Source organism: Aplidium turbinatum, chromosome 11 (assembly GCF_918807975.1).
Source record: "Aplidium turbinatum chromosome 11, kaAplTurb1.1, whole genome shotgun sequence".
NCBI lineage: Eukaryota > Metazoa > Chordata > Ascidiacea > Aplousobranchia > Polyclinidae > Aplidium > Aplidium turbinatum.
This window is the reverse complement of record NC_137482.1, coordinates 20,549,423-20,562,529: the sequence shown is the minus strand read 5'-3', so window position 1 is coordinate 20,562,529 and position 13,107 is coordinate 20,549,423. Positions and strand designations below refer to the sequence as shown.

At 37.5% G+C, this 13,107-nt stretch overlaps 1 protein-coding gene and 1 non-coding gene across 2 annotated transcripts in view; one reads left to right on the top strand and one right to left on the bottom strand.

Annotated features, from left to right (window-relative positions):
- The first annotated feature begins 4,306 nt into the window (after nt 1-4,306).
- Nucleotides 4,307-13,107, top strand: part of LOC145779605 (glucagon-like peptide 1 receptor) — a 45,696-nt gene continuing 36,895 nt past the window's right edge. Inside the window, exon 1 of the mRNA XM_082591237.1 lies at nt 4,307-4,441. The gene's annotated coding sequence lies outside the window, so the exon portion shown is untranslated. The remainder of the gene's footprint in view (nt 4,442-13,107) is intronic.
- On the bottom strand, nt 11,578-11,684 carry LOC145780399 (U6 spliceosomal RNA). The gene has a single exon (XR_014290632.1). It is a non-coding gene; the product is annotated as a U6 spliceosomal RNA (small nuclear RNA).

Genomic DNA, 13,107 nt, shown 5'->3' with positions numbered 1-13,107 from the left:
TTATCTTTAGATCTTGTAAACTTTTGAAGATAATTTGGTTTGAAGTAACTCTCACACTTTCGCATGTAACAAGTTCGGTAAAACGGAACAAACAAGGAAAATAATTAAACGTCTTTGTAGGTATGGTACGGTTGAATAATTTTAATGTCCCAGTCGAGTTTTCATGAAAAAGCCTTGCCAAAATCTTGCTGTCTTGGTCAGAAGTACGAAGACTTGCGAACAAACTGTACTATCAATTGTTCTACTTCAGTATTTGTGATTGCTTGCAGTCGAAACGTAGCGGAAAATTTTTAGCTGGCAAATCGTGAATGATTGCGGTATTTCATCTGCCACTTCCGAAAAAGGAAATTCGTGTTCGTAGAGCATTATGCATGATCGTTTTACACAGCTAGGAAGGTAAAGACATTTAGCAAAGTGTAAGCTACCAAATACTAAGATTTGTCACAATAAAAGATTCAGATAAATGTTTTACTTCGGTAAACAGAAGCACATAAAAGGAATAAGGCAGAGTGTGGAAAGAAAAAATTGAAACACTCTTCAGCTGTAAAAACGGAAATAAAAAGGTCCCTTGAATTAAATCAAAAAAGACTAGGAGTTCCAACTTCCAACTATCTTTCCTTGAGAGATTTCGTGACTTCGCCAGTTGCATGGTACCGTGACTTTATGAACACAGGCAGGCCTTGCACATGTTGTGTCGTAGTTTAATTGCTCATAGCGGGACTTTTCATTAAATTCAGGTGCAAAAACAAAGCTTTGTTTTTGTTTGTTTAAACAAAGTCTAATTTACTGTAATTCAATGCCAGCTAATTTCATTGCACTTATCAAATTGCGTTGAGTTACAAAAGAAATTCGATAAAATACGAAATAGAAACGTTTTAAGATGACATTGACCCAAGCGTAATTTAAAATTGGATCACAGGCTAAAAGAAACAAATTGAAATTCAGCAAGCTGCCTGAAAGTGGTTAGCATCAATTAAACATCATACATTTACAAAACCGCTGTTATAAAACTACTACCACGAAATGGAAACGCTCTTCCGAGAACCTTCAGTCAAAGCCATCTTGGTGACGCCACGTCCTTCATCACAGTTAAAAAGCATTGGCTGAATGTTTCCAGACGTTGAGGCAATGTACAAAGTGTAACTATCGGCAGCTTTCAGGAATATCAAGATAAATTTAGACATAGAAAAATTTCGTGATTCTGGTCTCGTCGGCCATGCGTAATTATTGCATATTATGCTTCAACATAATAACTAAGACTTCCACGATAGAGTGGCTATTGTGTTCTGTCGTGATTTTTGCTAATGGTGAGCAAACCAAATTTAAACTACTTTCTTGCATAAATTGCTTTTTACGTTGTTCCTCTGATCTAATTCTGCCCATAATTAATTCATCGCATTACACGAAAACACCTGTTTTGTATACATAAAAGTAGAGCATTGATTTTTAACCTACGCTTTACAAGGATAACTATCGATTTTATCACATAAATGCATGGGTCGTTTGCAACTGCAAGCGATGAATCGTGTTCAATTTCCCAATCGTATTTTAAATACCTAAAACAGTGTAAGTCAAAACTACTTTCAAAAAACACCTAAAAAAAGCAAATCACCTAAAAGAAAGAATAATGTCAAAATGTCGCCTTGCTGTCCAGAACCCACGTACTACCACCCATCGACAGTTCTGCAGTCATCAGGGGCGAGTTTAACTGATGGGGGCCAGGGCACTTTTAGATCGGGGGGCCCCATGCAAAAAAGTTTTTCGCGCCGTGGGTGCGAAAATCTTTACAAGGTAACTTGGAAGTCACTCACAATGTTGCTAATGCCTTTACACCAAGCTCAGTCGCCACCTTGTGACTAAACATTAACCTTGAGAAAAAAGGAGGCGTTTTGCCGAAACTTCAAACGCTGGAAGAAATTAATAATAACACGAAATCACATTTTTCCACGTCGGAGACCCTTCGAAAGGGGGACCCTGGGCAACTACAACCTCTGCCCCCTAAATCTGGGCCTGGCGGTCATTACTCAAAAATCAGCTTTTCAGGTTGTTCTGGCGACTGGAAAGCACAAGTTAGGGTGCAGGTTATGGCACTTTTGGTACGGCAACTTTGGCTGTGGTGTTCTCTCTTGCGTACTGCGCACAGCCTGGTATCGTAGTCTCGGTGGATTCTTTATACTGACCGCCCGATTAACGATGCGTTGCACACTGTGATTGGATATGAGCAACTTACTCTAACTAACTGTACTGACTACTGAGCAGTTTGTATGTCCATCGAACTTACTGCAGAGGTGTACAGGAGCCGGAGTGTTGGAGTATTTAGAAGCAGGATCCCTGATTTCGGTTGGAGTCGGAGTGGGGCCGGAGTTAGAAATTTTTAGCAAAAACAGGAGTCGGATTAAAGCCGGATTCTGACTTTTTACCAGTTGCTACTTTTAAGGCCAAATATTTAGCCTACACAAGGAGTCGGGGTAGAGTTAAGAGTGAATATCCCCAAAATGTTTGAAGCAGGAGTAGAGTTTACAGTCACAGACTTTGGAATCGGAGTGGAGCAGGAGTCCAAAAATTCTGACTATGTAGCCTACACCTCTGACTTACTGAGCTCAGAAAAAAAATTATTGTAGGCTACACTTAAACACCGGGCAAAAGACCTCAACAACCTGCTACATATTAAAGCTTTGTTTTCCGCCTCGAAAGCTCTACGGCGGCTAAGTTGAGACACCCCCTTGTGACGTTTGAACTGAACTGGTGCATGTATCTGACTGTTGTTGACACGAGTGCAACATTCCTAGTCCGGGTAGAGGAGGTTGTTTACCACAGACACCAACTCGCTTGTTTCATCACCCAGCAACGTGATACTCAAGACTGGACTTGACTCAACCAACATAATTTGTACAGAGTTAAGAGCAGTTACTGTACTTTGAAATCATTGCATTTTGACAATGCAAGTGATTGCAGTTTAGTTCTAAACGCTTTGAGGATCTGCTCGTTGTTTTGTTTTTTAACTTTGAGCTACCATAGTTTTTTTAATATTAGAAACAAGCTTTTTGCTTTTGTTTTGAAGATACGTCATGTTTTCGATGGTAACTGAATCAAGCAAAAAAACACACATCTTGTGCATTCACTTTCCGCTGCGTTGTCGGGTTGAGAGCGCTTGTATGACGTACGAGAGCAAGGACGTCTGTTCGACACCGCTCGAGAGCACACGATTGTGTGTTGACAAACCAATTAATGGCATGATAAAATATGATCATTTAACTGGATGACCTTATTGCCTTTTCTGTAGCATTAATTGTCTGTAGTGCTGGGTTTGCAATTGCCGTGACCCGACAGTTTATCGAGAGACAATTTATCGAACGACAGTTCATCGAACGACAGTTTATCGAAAGACAGTTTATCGAACGACAATTCATCGAAACGACAGTTTATCGAAACGACAGTTCATCGAAACGACAGTTCATCGAACGACAGTTTATCGAAACGACAGTTCATCGAACGACAATTCATCGAAGGGGCTAGGGGCTAGAGGCTAGGAGTTAGGGGCTAGGGGCTAGAGGTTAAGAGTTAAGGTTAGAATTAGGGGTTAGTGGTTGGGAGTTGGAGTTTAAGGGTTAGGGGTAGGGGTTAAGGGTAGGGTTAGGGGTTGGGGGTTAAGGGGTAGGGTTAAGGTTAAGGGTTAGGGTTAGTGGTTAGGAGTTAGGAGTTAGTGGTTAGGAGTTAGGGGTTGGGGGTTAAGGGTTAGGGGTAGGGTTACGGTTAGGGGTTAGGGGTTTAACTGTTGTTCCAGGCCCCTAGCCAGCAGGGAGCCAGGGAGGCCTCGCCCCCCCCTAAAATCAAATTCGCCCCCCCTGGCAAAATCCAAACATTCAAGAGCAACAGCTACATTTATAATGATTTTGCCCATTTAAATTTTTTCGGCCCCCCTTAAAAAAAGTTGGCCCCCTTTGCTCTGCGGTCTGGCTACAGCCTTGTGTCGTTCGATAAATTGTCGTTCGATAAACTGTCGTTCGATAAACTGTCGTTTCGATAAACTGTCGTTTCGATAAACTGTTGTTCGATGAATTGTCGTTCGATAAACTGTCGTTTCGATAAACTGTCGTTCGATAAACTGTCGTTCGATGAACTGTCGTTCGATAAACTGTCGTAGTACCGCAATTGCGATAGCCGTCCTGTATATTGGTATAATGGAGTAAAACAAAGGCAATTCGTGTAGCCCACTGTTATTGTTGTCTCTTAGAAAGTGCTACAGCTTAGGTCCTATATATCTGATTTACTTGTTTTTCATGTTTATTTTTTCTGTTTTAGAAAATAGGTTTGAATATTTGATAACTTGATAAGTTATTTGGTGGTTTAAAGCACTCGAAGACAGTTCACGAAGGGTAGGATCCACTGTTTTCTTGGAAGAATCTCAATCTTTGAAAAAGTTTGTTAAAAGAAGAAGCAGGTAAGAAAAAATCGTATATTTTGCATACAAATGTGTAGGTTGTTGTTGTGACAAACTTTTGTGCATATCAAATCTCAGTAGGCTCCTCAAAATTTTTGATAAAAAAAATTTAAAAACGTGAAGGCTTCGAGCGCAGTGAGTGGCCGATATGTTAACTCTCTATCTCCATTTTGCATTTTATACAACACCGATAAGGACCAACAACAATGAATTCAACGCGGTACAAAACGATGCAAGTGTTTTCGTCTTCAAATCTAGCCGTCGTCAATCATTTGAGAGCGGATGTACATCAAACTGAAATACGAAATGCTAAGCCTACAATATATTATGCAAAACAACTTTTGAAAAGAGAATTTTCGTTTATTGTTGCACGAACGTTTTGCTGTTAATATTTCTTTTCTTTCGACATTCTTTGCCTGGAATGAATGCTACGTCGCTACGCCATATAGAGTACATATCTCACAAAGTTATTGTCACGTCTGACGGAGCTAAATAAATTGTAAGAAAAATTTCTGAAAATTCAAAAAGTTCTAAAATTTTTTACCTAAAATCTTTTTTGTCAGCAAAGACATTGCATACCGAAGAGCCTACAATTGACAAGTCTTCTTTCATCTTTCTGCATTATGTATTAAATCTACACTGTTACTTTTTAATTATTTAACTATTTTATGCTGTCTGCGCTGTTCTTTTCAGCAATTTAAGCTAATTTTAGATTTTAAGAGTTTTCGTGGCATTGAAGGTCTATTTTTTAGATTTTTACAACTTTAATCTCATTTTTGTTTCTTTAATAGAAAACTTACAACTCCTCATAAAAATTAACAATTTGTCAGTTTGAATAATTATACCTAACAAAGCAAAATTATTCTGAAACGTGTCCAGTAGTTGGCGAAATACAAGGCAAACTTGTAACATCTTTCTAGTTCGTTAGCATTATGAAGTAGGCCTAATCAACATAGTAAAACAGTAGTTCTCAAACTGTGCGTCGCGACGCCCTGGTGCGTCGTTTCAATTTTCCAAGGGCGTCGCAGAAGAGTTTCGTTTCGTAGCTAGATTCAGTTTATCTTATAAAGATGAGGTTAATCCTTTGATTAGCAGTTTCAGTTGTCACCAAAGTTGTTAACTTCATTAAAACAAGCCCACTGAAGTCAAGAGTTTTCAAAAAACTTTGTGGAGAAATGAATGCAGCGCATCGGAGTTTGCTCTTTTAATTTTCATTCGAGTGGCTTTCGTTTAGAAAATTCTTTGAACCCTTCTACGAATTGGTGGATGAACTTCAGGCTTTTTTGCAGCAAGAAAATAATCTACTTGCAGAGTGTTTAGCTCAGAACAATTTCTTATTGAAATTGGCTTACTTTACTTGTGTGATATCTTCGCCAAACTGAACATTTCTATGCAAGGGCCGAATAAAAATGACATTTCAGATAAAATTGCAGCATTCGTTAAAAAGCTGCTATTGTGTAAGGAAGATATAGCAAACCTGTCTGGAAGCTCTCGATACTTCACTTTCTTGTCCAATTTGCTTGAAAAGAAAAGTATGACGCTGCCTTCAAATTTGTGAAGCATATTTGGGCAACATTTGTCCAAGCTCGAGTCGAAATTTGCAAAATACTTCCCGAGAAATTTATCAAACTACGAATGGATTCGTGATCCTTTCGTTCAACCTACTCCACTGTCTTTTACTGCACAAGAAAAAGAAGCCTACTTTGACCTTTCTTGTGACAATTCTCTGAAAAGGATGTTTAATTCAGGAAATCCGGCAAATTTCTGGATTTCAATGAATGGCGATTATCCAGCTTTGGTGAAGAAAGCACTACGAATTATTATCCCATATGTCACGTCATATTTATGTGAAGCAGGATTTTCTGCCTTGGCGGTGATAAAAAGCAAATTTCGATCACCAATAAACACAGAAAGAAAAATGCGGGTGACAGTTTCAAAAATTCTCCCAAGATTTAATGAACTTTGTAAAAACAAACAAGCCCACACGTTACATTAAATAATATGCATTGCTTTTTGTTGTTGTATCAACAAACAAAACTTTAATAATAAGTTTCCTCATTAACTTTTATTTGCTGGTGCGTCGCAAGTCCAGAAAACTTTTCCAGAGGCGTCGCAAAAAAAAAAGTTTGAGAACCACTGTAGTAAAACATTACATTCATGAGTTTATGAAAAGTTGGTTTGGACTAGTTTTGGCATTTTCTGGTCTTGAGGTTTCCAAAGGCAAGCGATGATCAAAATAATTTAAAAATGCTGTTAAACTTGAAATTTAAACTTGGCAACATTGAAAGTAAATACATCTTTCAACAGCAACTTCCGCACCTTATACCTCTAAAAATCCATGTTTTTATGTTTTTAAACTTTTTTAAATAAATAGGCATGAATATAATGTATATGTAACAAAATATGAATTTAGCCTAATACTGAATGTTGCACCTCAAGCCAAGTGTCTCTCAGTTAGGTCATTTGATTTCAGCAGGCATAAAGTTAGCGTGGCATAAGCTGAAATTTTCAAGGATGTTATTTTCAATTTTTAATTAATGTTGTCACTTCGCTATTGAAAGTATTTCTTGGGTATTTACACTTAGCTCACCAAAAGACCACAAGAATGGCTGCAAATGTTACTTTCACATCGCATAGATTCAATATTTTTTGTTTCAAGAAAACGCCAATCCGACTTGAAAACACTAAATAAAAACTAGGTTAAGATTGACATTGACCTGCTCAGAGGCGTAGTGGTTAGTTCGTCCACCTCTGAATCTGTAGGCATGGGTGCGATACCTTGTCAGGTATGCCAAATACTTTTAAAAGTGGTACTGAATCTTATTCCTGCTTGGCACTCAGCAATGAAGTGGATTCGGGTAGAAATGTACTCAGCTGCGCCTCTATACAGCTGCATTGGCACTGCCTGCTTTGTAAAGGGCTGAGAAGCAACGCATTCTGCGATGGATAGGCCACAGTACTATATAAAAACAAGCATTATTATTATGATAAAATATGACAAATTGTATTTGATTTTTAAAGCATTGATGGGCAACGCATTCTGCGATCAAAACAGCGCCATTTAAAAACACCCATTATTACATAAGCATATGGCTTTGTAGTGCCACCGTGCGGTTGAAAAATATTAGTAATACTTTTTAAGTGGATTGGAAGTTTGTTTCATTCAAAGTGTAGCTGTTGATTGAATCCTTATCCTCGGGCTGGGAAAGCTTCTTTGAGAGCTTAATCCTCGCAGTTTCACATACCTCTAGTTTTTGAACCACTGACTCAAGCCCGGTCACCGAGATTGACAGAGTGAAATTTCTGATTGTTGAAGTTTTGTTGGCGGGGAATTATTCCATCTATAAGATGCCGCTGAATGGAGAGCAGTCCTTAACATGCGTTACTCAAGCTAGGGACGGTACATTACGGGACGCGCAACTCCGTTGTTCCTTCAACATTAGAAGGGTCAATTGCCAATTTGACATTTTTTTTACGCTTTACTGCTGGCTTGCTTTCAACTAAAAACCTTAAATTACTTTAAAACCAACTTCACTCTTCTTATATAACCCATAAAAAGTAAAATATTTTGTAAATTACAAAAAAACGTAACCCTTCTAGTGTTGCGGATAAGCCAAAAGCGGATGAAGTTTCGCATCCCTATGATCTACAATCCCTATACTCAAGCGCACACCCCGAGAGTCAAACCAGCGCCGCTTGTTCTTGAAGCTTCTTCGTTCACAAAGTCACACGCGCTAACAAACTGACCTGTCGGGGCGGACAGTTCACTAAACATCCAATCTTCCAAGTGGTTTATAAATTTATAGATCTAATGATGTCTTTTATTTACTCTAAGTTTTTGCTCTTCACAAACACATTGTGTGTATTTTCTTCTACAAATTAATATATTTCTGGCACAAACCATTTGAATTTGTTTAAGCAAATTAAAAAAAAAAAATCTCAAATCTCATGTATAATCAAATCAAAAAGATGTAATAAAAAATCAAAAACAAACCAAATTGGAGTATAGTCTTATTTTTACAAGTTTAATATGTGTATAGCCATTTTTTCTTTGGTGTTTTTCGTATTTTTTACCTTTACGACACATACTAACACAGTCCCATTACAATTCCAAGTTTCTGAGACGACATTTGAACAGTTGATACTGTATGCACATTTGTGAAAGTCGATATTGCCGAGCTGTCCAAATCGTTGAATTTCTGTTTTCCAACACGAGGAGTAGTTGAATATGTGCCCAGTTGTTGACGATTTGATCAAAAATAATGTTGCTGTTATGAAATATCCTTGATAGTCAGCAAGCATCTGGGCTGAAATGCCACATGTTTAGATGTTGCCCGTGTGTGTTATTATTCTCTTCTTCAAACTTGAACTTAATTGTAGTTTGTATGTTTCAAACCCATATAATAATATTTTTCTTTTTTACATCATCTTGCGGTCGTTAAAATTTTGATATGCTGAATTATAAAATATCTATAAAAATTTTCCAGTTTTAAAAATACCACATATCAGGTGTGTTGTTATGAACTGAATTGCACGTACGCAATTTAAATTGACCTCACAAAAACTTTTTCATTGTAAGTCGAATCTAGAATAGTTTTTCAAAGAAATATATCCTATAAATATTTGTAAATTCCAAAGCATTGTTTCATGTTCGTAATGTCTTCTTCGTTCAAACAATAAGATAATATTAGACAGTTACATGTTGTGGTCTGGTTTGAGTCTGTTTTTTCGGTTCTAAAAGAACTGTCATTCCCTATCAGAGTAAGAACAAAACCGTTACATTCGTAGTTACATTGCAGCAATGCATGATTAGACTTGCATTACTTTTATGCTGTTACACTGATTTTGTTGAATTTAATTTTCTAATTTAGGTAAGAATGTACTATATTAAAAAAGCTAGTTTTGTCAGCCTGACTTCAAAGTCGAAATCTCGTACAGGCTGTCTGATTTTGCATAAATTGACAAAAAGATAGTAAAGTCAGCTGGTTTATGGTGAAACAAGAAATAGGCTGTTCCGGCTAGATAGCACCACACCTTGGCCAACCACATATGCAACTGAGCTTAATGGCATAAAAACCAAAATATCGGTGTCACTACTGCGCTACATTCTACACATTTCAAAGAAAAATTCTTTTATGAGTGTGATGATTTTAGTTGAAAAATAAATCATGTTTTATAAGATAAACTCCACAACATGACCATAGAAATGGCAAGGAAAAAAGTGTGAGTTTCGAAAACAGAGAATTAAAATTTCTTTCTTGTTAATTCTATGGTCATGTCTTAGAGTTTACCTTTATATATCATGAACCATACCATTTTTACGGAAAACAAGGGCACCACTCTACTGTTTGAAAATCCATTTAGTTTTTCTTTTTTTTTTAATTTTCGGTTTGCTAAGTGCCGTTTACAGACGAAACGAAATACATCATTTGAAATGTAATGCAGAACTAAAAGCGTTCACTTAGCTTTAATTCTGTTCCGCTTTTTACTCAGAAACTAGTCAGATAAACTTTTCCTACTAATCAGGTAGAATTTTTAGAAGTAGATTATTGTTCTCCATTGCTTTTGAAAAATTTTCCACAAAAAAAAACGTCATGTTTCAAATGAAAATGTCATGTTTGCCTTTTCCATGAAAACTAAAGAGTTGTCTTCGCCTATATTCATATCAGTGCATAAGATGTGCCTTTACAGCATAAGCATAATTTCAGAGAATCGCATTTTTAATAGGCCTAGTGTATAACATCCAATTGGATTTTTTGCTAAAAATGTACACAGAAGCGTAATTTTAAAGAAAGAAACCCTGTTTGCAAGCTGAAGATTCAATTATTTACTGTATAGATTACTTCCTTTCTATGGTTAATTAAACTAGAGTAACTTATTAGTATGTCACCCTTCCGACCACAAAATCCAATCATCGTGAAGTTTGTATTGGCCTCGTCCGTACAATCCTAAAATAAACTACACGGAGTTAGTCAATATTTCTGAAAGCATGCCAAAAATACACCAGAACTGACAATACGTATCCTGATTAATTTCCTGGTCGAGCCCTGAAAAACAAAACTTAAAGGAGTAGAACTATTTGAAATAACAGGAGCGGTCGCCGACCCGAGCTTGTTAGTGTTATATATTTGTTTGTCCCAGCTGGGTTTTAAAACATTTTGTTGTTTATCCTTTGCTTTGCACACAGCTTGGCGGTTAACCGCGGTAAGCTGGTTATCCGGCTGCTTACGTAGCCTATAATCTGTATTTCTATTCGGTAAGAATAAATAAAAAAACAAACAAGTTCTACTTCGTAAATTTCCTGTAGCCTACCATCCGCTCACCTTTTTATTTCACATTGTTTCACGTTATATATTTTTTGTGACGTTAAGTCGCTTAGCCTGATTAATGAATAGGTTTGTTTAGTCTCATTATCACTAGCTTGTTTTCAACAACATTGAAATTATCTTTTTGAACCGGTAAACAAACTCGGGACACCTATCCTGAAGAATCTCAGCCGCAAAAATTATAAAACATTTCAGCTAAACTCGGCAATGAGGTTTATACATAGAAACAACAACATTTTTCTTGCTATGTATTTGCACTGGATAATTTAGGCAGTGTTTATACTAAGACAGGGGTCACCAATTGGCGGCCCGCGGGCCGCATGCGGCCCGCCACGCTGTATCGCTGCGGCCGCGGAAGGTATCAGTGTACAAGTATAACCAAAAATACTTTTCTTGAGAAGTTAAAGAGCACGAAGGCAAAAAATACTCTACGGGAAGCCTATTTTCGCTTAGCATACGATTCCACCGACCGACCAATCAGATAATAGTTCTAGGTGGAGATTGCTTAAAGTTATTCCAATGCGATGTCCAGCCACACTGTCCCAGTGGTTGATTAAAACGTCTGTTTTCGATTTTCTGTGAGCATAGGGTTGCTTATTTTAAGTTTGTAAATGTCATGTAAACACTAGTGTGCGTTTCACCGTTATTGTGTTTCACGAGCAGTGTTCTCTTTATGCAAGTTTTTGTTGGCAAAATAGATCTGTGTGCCAACTCAATTTATAATAAATTGGCAAAATATTATATATAAATTGAAAGACTTTTTCTGATTGTATTATGAAAATATTTAACTGCAAAATGTTATTTTTTTAAAGAAATATGGAACGCTTCACGATTTTGCGTGTCATCCTTGCGCAGGGACCATGCTAATGTTCTCTGTATCGTTCCAATTTTAGTACATGTACTGCCGAAGCAAGTACTGCAAAATGTTGTTAATCAACAAATTCTTGCCACGCTGATAAGCACCGCAAGTAACAGTTGTCTCAGAAAAACGGTTTTATAGACTCTCACAAAAAGGATGAAAAACCAACTCATTGCTTTTTTAGATGGAAGCCGGAAGACTGTTCATGAATTACGATAGAATTACGATTTTTCGGTGATTTCCACAAGCGTTTGTTTCATGGTGCCTGGTTTCTTTCTCCCTGTTAATAATCATTCGCTATCTCCGCTTGCAGCAGATTGTGCATCAACATGGGCTACTTGACAGGGTTCCATGTGATTTTATGAGCCGTACTGCTTCCATGCTGGCTCAAGGCAGATTGGAAGAGGGTGATATATCACCAGATTATTACCCGATTTTTCTTCACTGCGTTATGTAAGAAAGAACACAATCGGTACGCTTTTTAAAGTTTTTGGTATGACCCGACCTGGAATCGAACCCAGGGCTGTGTTATTGGAGCTATTTTTGTGGATAACTCCCTGTTGTTGAAGCCTATTTTTCGCTGATATGTTTGCAGGTCACTATTGTTGCCTGTATTGCGATGTGTCAAACATTTCCTTGTTTACTGAAATTGTTAATTGCAAGATATCTTTTGTGAAGCGAAGTGGCAACACCACTCTTGCTTGGCAATGAATATTCTGTGATGATACCACTCGCCTCGCTATAAGTGCGCAAAACAAGTGGCCTCGTTTATTAGGCATTGTTAAAAATGTCAAAAGTGTTGTAAAAGGAGCTTGGCCTGGCAGTAGCGTTGTTCGATTAATTTTGTTGCTGCGGTATTCTAACATACATATGAACAACATGTAACGCTGGGTACTGGGTACGAAATGCGTTCTTTTCTAGCATAAGAGTCAACCTAACTAAAATTTTATTAGTGCGGCCCGCGACAGCTCTCCTTAGTGCCAAAGTGGCCCGCATGCAAGAAAGGTTGGTGACCCCTGTACTAAGACAATGTTTTACTGTATGCTATTAATACTATGTTTTTCAGCAATAGCATAGGCCTACTAACCTGAGACGCCAAATGTTTACTGGGTACGACAATTCAGGTAACCACAGCGTAGGGTGGTCTGCTGAAGTTTTAAAATTAAAGCTGGGAATTATTTTTTATTGCTTTTGAATAGCCTGGGCTTACAATGGGCCGAATTTTACTGTTGGCTGTTTGCTACTCCCGCAACCACTATTGTGATAATTTTAAAGTGTAGTAATACGTTTTTTGTTGCGAAAACAACTTTTTAGACCTTGGGAATTCAATTTTTTACATTATGGTAGCACTTACGCAAGTTTTAATATATTGTGATCTCTGTCAGATTTTTTCCAATTTTTTCTATCACAATAAAGCAACAGTTGTCGGTGTCCTGCTCGTTTGTTTCGGTCATGGTATCTAAATGAGTTAGAAACCAAAG